We start from the raw sequence: 7968 nt of genomic DNA on the forward strand, positions 1-7968 counted from the left end.
ATGAGATCTTCCTACCTTCAAAATCTCGAGCTAATTTATCAGGTTTGTTAAGTTTAAGAATTGTATTTGGATAATCTTTCCTTTATTATAACTTTATGGTTCTTTTTAAAATTAAAAGAAAAATGGAGTGCCTTTAATAAAACTTTTAGTTTTGCAATGGAAAACAAATCTTATTTTAAACTTATTTGTCAAAATTATTTGATTGTAACATAAGAAAAAGAAAGTATAATCAGATACGATAAAATAAATATACAATAACTGATCATTCCTTGGACAACAAATAGACTTTGTGAATACACTAAAACTTCATTAAGATTATGCAAGTACAAACTAAATTGGTTAAAAGATAAGTTGTGTAATGAAACAAACTCAAAAGTCATAGTTCATTATTTTGATGGTAAAAACTCATAGAAGCTAATGAAACAAAAGACAGAACAGAGAAACTACCAGCAATACATTGAGAGTTGACATGCTGAAGAAGCCATATGACATGATGATAATACTCTTTCTAATTCTACTTTAGACCCTTTCGTGTAGCACCACATTGACATAGTTTCTAAAACTCTTGCATTCTCCAGAATAAATCTTGCTAACATAATGTGATTACGTTGTTGGCCTGCATATGCGAAGTCCCACATAGTGCAAGTTGTAAGGTTTGATGAAAGGCAAGTTGGAACAAATTCTGGATTAGCCCAATTTTCTTTTTCTTGATAATATTTCTTAATTAACTCAGATTCATACACCCAATCGTCGTCATCTCGTACCTTATGTTAATAATATAGATAAAACAAAAGAAAACAAAATAAAGGTATGTTACAAAAAGATAAATCAAATCGAATATGATTGTTAAATTTAACAAACAAACCTGATAAAGTTCAAGATTTTGAAGCTTAGGGCAATGATGGAGCACTTGAACAACTATATCCCAATCATAGTTGAGCACTAACCGAGTTAAATTGTTGAACGCAGGAAAGTCATAAGGGTGATAAACCTAAATTATACAAAAAAGACCGAGGTATTAGAAATTAGGGTAAAATTCACTTCCACAAAATTAAAAATTAAAAATACAAACGAATCACATTGTGTTCTTTCTCATCAATTCTATAATAAAACATACCTCGTATAGTTGTATATATAGATACTCCAAATTTGAAAGTGATTTCACCGGAAAATAGCATTCATAGTCGGTAATATCTGCTCTATTCAACTCTCTTAACATTGAGCTGTTTTCAATGTCACCAAAATAATGATGAGTGTAACACTCCAAGAAGTGTATATTATATAGTTGAAGGTCTTCAAGAACTGGACATCCATCTAGAAGCATCCATCTGAAGAAGTCTACGTTAGATTGTTGATCAAAGTAAATGTCTTTCAAGTGTAGGGTTTTGAGTGAGGGACAGTTTGAAAATAGAATCAAAAGTCTTAGACGACACCCAACGGAGTTTGAGAACAACAAGGGTTGTGAGGTTTTTTTTTTTTTTGAAACAGCAATAATATTTATATAAGAGAACTATCCACAAAACATGGAACGAACTCACAGAACAATTACAAGGGGAGCGCTACAGCTGCCCCAGCACCCCAAAAAGAAAAACCTGCCAACCTATACAGAAACAACACTACAACAGCAGCACCGAACCCCCACAAAACAAATACAAAGAGCAAACCAACACCTTTACACACCAACTATCTTATCTAGAAAGACACTCTCTTGGGTTCCAACACCACTCATAAAATAAACAAGTCGGAATTTTCACCCTATTCATACACCAATGCCAAGATATGACCTTGACTTGTTCCACCATTTCGTCAATCCCTGAAATTACATTATTAAAAATTCGACCATTCCGCATCTTCCAAACAATCCAAATCACCGCATTCCAAATCACTAACAGCCCTTTTCTAGATTTCTTAGGGTACAAAGCACTTGACCAACCAAGAAAATGAGTCAACAAATTAGGAGGAGTTATAAAATTGATTTGCATCCAATTCATAACCCCCCTCCAAACTTGAGAAATAACATTACAATGGAGGAACAAATGGACACTTGTTTCGTCAACCAAACCACAAAAAACACACCTCTTACAATCTTGACTAGATAAAAGCCTTCTCTTTGCAAGATTGACCTTTGTTGGAATGCGATCAAGAATCAACTTCCAAGAGAAAGCCAAGGCCTTAGACGGTGCCCTACACTTCCACAACTCTCGGAAAAGCACCCCCTCCTCCCTTGACACCTCTTCCTCCGTTAAATCCAATTTTTGGAGACAATCATAGCAAGATTTAACGGAAAAAACACCTCCCTCACCCGGCTTCCACACCCACCTATCCGGTTCCACTCCCACCACCACCCCCTCCAAAACCACCTTAAGATTATGTAACAAGTCTCTTTCCCACTCAAACAACTCTCTACGCCAAATAAACTCCCAACCATCGGCCCCACCCCCTCTCCACACATCTCCCACACAACAATCTTGGTTAATTGCAAGGGAATAAAGTCTCGGAAATGTCACACCAAGGGGCTCATTATTCACCCAATTTTCCCTCCAAAAGAGAGTTCCCCTACCGTTGTTCACCTTCCTAACTAACTCCCTATCAAACCACCTATCTCCTCCCTCCACACCCAACACCATCAAGTCACGCCACCAACAAGATGAGTAAGATGACCATCCCTCCCCTTCCAACTCCACCCGCCTCCCCACTCTTGGTCCATATTTACTCGCCAATACCAACTTCCAAAGTGACCCCTCTTCACATAACAACCTCCACCTCCACTTAGCTAAGAGACTTATATTCATCTTCCTAATATCTTTGACACCTAAACCTCCTTTATCTTTAGGTTGACAAACCTTTTTTTCATTAAAATTATTCAGACCCACCAAAAAGGGCGGGATTAGGGTTAGGTCAGACTGTTTAACATTTATATATATTAAGACAAGGATTATTTTATTTTTATTTTTTGGGTAACAACAAGGATTATGTTTTTCCCTCAAAAAAAAAACAAGGATTATGTTTAAATTCTTCAAAAAAAAAAGGATTATGTTTAAATAGCCAAGGTTTTTGTGGGTTGGGTTTGGGTTGAATTTGATCAAACCCAATATTCAAATTAATCAATTGTCCATAATTTTTTTAATTCTAAATACAAAAGTAGTTTAATATATATTTCGAAAACTAAAGTTGGTTTTTTTAAACAAAATTTATTTCTTGTTATCTTAAGATTGACAATTGTTTGTTATGAGAGGAGATAGAGTGTGCAAAAAATAGGAATTTGTTGGAGAAAAAGATAGTAACTAACATTTGTTTGTTACGAGAGAAATAAAACATATTAAATTTATTGAAAAGAGAAAGTGTGTGCAAAAAAAATAGAAATATACTGGTGGATTAAGAGCCCGTTTGTTATAGCTTTTTTAAGAAAAAAATCACTTTTTTTAAACAAATAATCACTTTTAAGAGTTTTGCATCCGTTTGTTACAGATTTTTAAAAAAATCAGAATCTAAAAATAATCTAAAAACAGCTTCAAATGAGAAGCTGTTAGGAGCAGCTTAAAATAAAATAGATTTTTTTAGAGGAGTTGTAACAAAAAAATCCCTTTTATATAGTTGTATCCAAACAAATTAGATTATTTGTTTAAAAAAAGTGATTTTTATTACAGTAAACAAACGCAAAATAGATTCTGATTTTTCATATAATCTCTAAAATATAATCTCTAAATTATTTTATATCAAAATCACTTTTATTTTAATCCGTAACAAACGGGCCCTAAAATAAGGGTATACTAAGAAGTAAAGGTGCAAAAATATACTCCGCTAATTTGGTGTTAATATTCCAAAACTATACTTAAAGGAACGAAGGAAGTATGATATTTAAACATTAAAAAAAACATAGAATTTTAGTACTTAGAGCTAGTTTGTTATTATTTTTTTAAGAAGAATTGTTATTATTTTTTTAAGAAGATTTTTTTTTTTAAATAATCATTTTTAAGAGTTTTTAAAATAACTATTTAAAAAATCAAAATCTAAAAAACAATCTAAAAACAACTTCAAAATAGAAGCAGTTAAGAGTAGCTTCTTAAAAATTAGATTTTTTTTTAGTTGAGAGAGAAAATAAGAGTCAAAAGATTGAACTAATTTGTAACAAAAAAAATATCTTTTATATAGTTATATCCAAACAAACTATTTTTTTAAAAGTAATTTTTATTACTGTAAACAAACATAATATAGATTCTAATTTTCTATAAAATCTCTAAAAAATAACACATTATCTTTTTTAAATGATAAGGAAAAAAATCGGACATATATTAAAAGTTGAAGGTAATTTTGGAGGGTGAAAAAACCAGCACAAAAGAGCCGAAAAAGATAATTTTTTTTTGATACATAGTATAGATAGTATAGATATAGATATTAAGGGATGTTCCTAAAAAAAAGAAGATATTAAGGGTTGCTTTTTCACAATTTATAAAATAAAAATAAAAATAATATGACTCATCAATTTTAGTTGGACTTGCGAATTCGCAGATTCAAAATATCAAACTTGCTATTCAAGAAAATCACCATTGAATTTAAATGAGTTTATTTTTTTCTTATTTACCAAAATTGTCTCAGTGGAGAAGGGAATGAATATAGGGATTTAATTGGTGTGCGTGGATGTCAAACACTGGCGGTGGGAGTGCAATCAGCACATCGACAGATTTGTACTTTTTTTATTATTTTTCAGAAAAATACCATTGGGGACCTAAATACGATAAAGGGTATTTTACTACTTTTATAAACAATCAACACTTCTTTCTCATCGATTTCTCTCATCTCTCTCTTATACTAAACAATACATCAAATCCATCTTATTTCTCATCTATTTCTCTCTTCTCATACTCTCTAATCTATTTCTCTCTTGACACGTTCTTCTCGCAACCAAAAACATCTAAAGAAAGCTTATCTTTTTTCTTATTTACCAAAACTGTTTGATTGTGGTATATGACAAGATTTTATAACTAGCTGCGATAAAATATATATACAAGATCTTATCAAATTAAGATAAAAATCCTTATCCATATAGAAGGAACGAGCTTGAGAACAAGGGTTCTACAACTAAGGAAGGATACTAGGAAGCAAATAATGATTTATTCTTTCCCAATTACCAGCAACGAGATCATGATGTCGAGAGGAATAATGGTCATCAATGCGGAGGGTGTAAGTGTTGATGGAAAGATTACCGGCATCTTGTCGCAAGCGCAAGAGAGTAGACCAATTTCTCGAAGCGGGAAAAGTATTATCGGTCTTTCCATTTGGTTTCGGTGAAGTCGAGATTGGGAACAAAATACCTAATATGAGTCCATCACTTTAAAAGAATGGAAGTGACAAAGGCTTGTTTGATTGGAAGGGAAAAGAGAATGAGAATAAGTATATCGTCCTGTAAATCGCTGATCTTATCTATCGCCTTTGTCGAAATTTCTTGCTCAGACATTCTGTTATATCATAGTGTTCTTCACAATAGAAGTGAGTAACGGCAACAAATATTGTAGTCTAAATAGGGTTTGAAGCAACAAGGAACGATCAGGGTGATCGTGGGTTGGGTTGGGTCGATTTTGATCAACACTATTGGGATATAGGCCGTCATCGGGTCCATCCAAAGAAAGCTCCAAACTTGATCATATCCAAAACCGACTCCTGTCCAATTTTCCGATCAAGGGGAAGACAGAGAGACCCCCATTGACTTTCTACAACGAGGAATTGAACTACCTCGTGGAGTACTAAATCATCATATCCCACTTTTAATTTGAGTCTTTATGGTCAATTTTGACGACATGAGAGTACTGCTCGACTAAGGTATCACTTGCGACATCACCTGCACTGGGCTCTTCTAAAAGACTAGAATTTAATTTATTACGAATTTTTATTCGAATCATATTTTTTTTATTCGAATCATTTTAATAATGGCTTAACAATTGTTATTGACATAGTGGCTATCATATTGATAAAACTCAATTTCTTCACATTGTTGATTTTTGGAACCAAAAACTTATTTAAGTCACTGTGAATCAATAAAGTTGTGATGTCTTAATTATTCTAATATCTTTTTACTTATATTTTTTGTTGCAAAAGATTTATTCATAATCATGATTCTTTAAAACTATATTTTCAATATAATTAATTAAAGCGAGTTAAAAAAAGTATGTATGTAATGCCAACTACCAAATAAATATAATAATTTTGGCGTCCATAAAAAAATGTACCCTGGTAATTTTGGGGCCTTTTTTTTGTAAGGAAAGATTTTATTAAAGGTGATCTATACACACTACAACATAATTGAGATATAGTAACACTAACTATTATTTTTTTTAGAAGTTGTAAAAAGCTTACCAATTTTTTTTTTTTACATTTATCAGTTTTTAGAAGTTGTAAATAGTGTCGCAAAATTTTATAGGCTAAAAAATTGTGAATCTACCAAAAAATGTTACTAGTTGAAATAAATTAGAAAAAGTGGATTGTCTATGAGTTTTTGCACTCAATCCACCACATTAAATCTAGAAATCACATAACAAGTGTTTGGAAATTTTACCCTATACCCTTACATATGTACTTTCACCCCTACAAATTTTTAAAAAGTCCAATTTTGCCCTCTTTGCATTGAACCTTTTCAATTGAGTATGAGTTCACCCTACAACTTTAACATTTTTGATTTTTATTATTTGTCTAACAATCAGTATCAAACGTTTCCGAATTCAATCAAGTTTTCAGAACAATCAATGCTTATGTTTCTAGAAGCTATGCCAAAGCTCTTCAAATCCTTTTCAATGGCATGTGAATATCGGAAAACTAAATATGTCAATTCAGAAATTAGTTAACTGGAATGCAAAGAATTAACAACAACAACAAAAAGCTAAAAACAAAACAAGATTAAAAAAATCATTAATTGTTGAGCTTAAAAAATATCATTAATTATTGGTGAAGTTCAAGAAAATCGTTAATACGCTTCGAGGAAAAAAATCTTGAAGAAGATAAAAAAAACAAAAAACAAACAGGAAAACTATTGGTGAAGTTTTCCAGAACGTGAAACAAAACTACACCCGAAATCAGTGATGCAGTTTATCGAGAACAGTACAAAACAGAAAAAATCATATTCGAAGCGTTAAGTCGACGTCGATTGCGGTTTCCAGAAGCCCTCAATCGAAACGTCAATTGCAATTTGAAACTATCAATCAACGATCCCGAAAAACCACCAATCAACAATTACACAGTCGAAAATCTTCAATCGACAATTCCGGCCACATACAAACAAGGATCCCCGGAAAAAAAACGAAACCGAAGCATTGTGTACCAACGTTTCCGGTATCAACGCGGCGTTACTCTGTTGTTTCCGGAAAGGTTGTGGGACAGAGTAAAATAATTGAAGAATTTTAATTTATATAAAAGGGTAAAATGGGTAGTTTGGGTTGAATGTTGGGGTGGAGGTATATATGTAGGGGTGTGGGGTAAAATTTCCCAAGTGTTTTTACATAATCCAAGCAAATCACAATTCTACATTTGGATCAACATGTAGATCCACCATTTTGGATAACATTACAAGGAAATAAGATATACGAACTAAGCCTAGTAATCACTTTTACCACCACAATTTTCAGAAAGAAAAAAAAAAACCTAGCCATGTGGGGATCTAAGCAAGCTAATGCAATAAAAATCTTCTTGGCTTGCAACACCATCTTTCATAGCTTCACTCGAAGCAACAAAAGTCTTCTAGCTGCAAGTATTTAGAAGGAATATGAGAACAAAAACAAAGTAAAAGTAAATTTGAGGTATAAATGATTGAACCAAATCCAATAATTACTAAAAAAATTGAGATATAAAGATGTAGTAGAATTTACCTTTACTAAAGATGAAACAAGCAACAAAATCCTATTGATTTAAGTGTTGCTACTTTCTGAACAAAGGAAGGATATGACATTGTTATATTCCATGAAAGTAAAACCAATCCTACCA

The 7968-nt window shown here is 32.3% G+C and overlaps 1 pseudogene; it reads right to left on the reverse strand.

The window, feature by feature from the left end:
* Positions 1-443: 443 nt before the first annotated feature.
* On the reverse strand, positions 444-2792 carry LOC146943426 (uncharacterized; annotated as a pseudogene).
* Positions 2793-7968: the final 5176 nt, after the last annotated feature.

This window comes from Medicago sativa, chromosome 2 (genome assembly GCF_051527215.1).
Source record: "Medicago sativa cultivar Bolivia chromosome 2, Bolivia_mono, whole genome shotgun sequence".
Classification (NCBI taxonomy): Eukaryota; Viridiplantae; Streptophyta; class Magnoliopsida; order Fabales; family Fabaceae; genus Medicago; species Medicago sativa.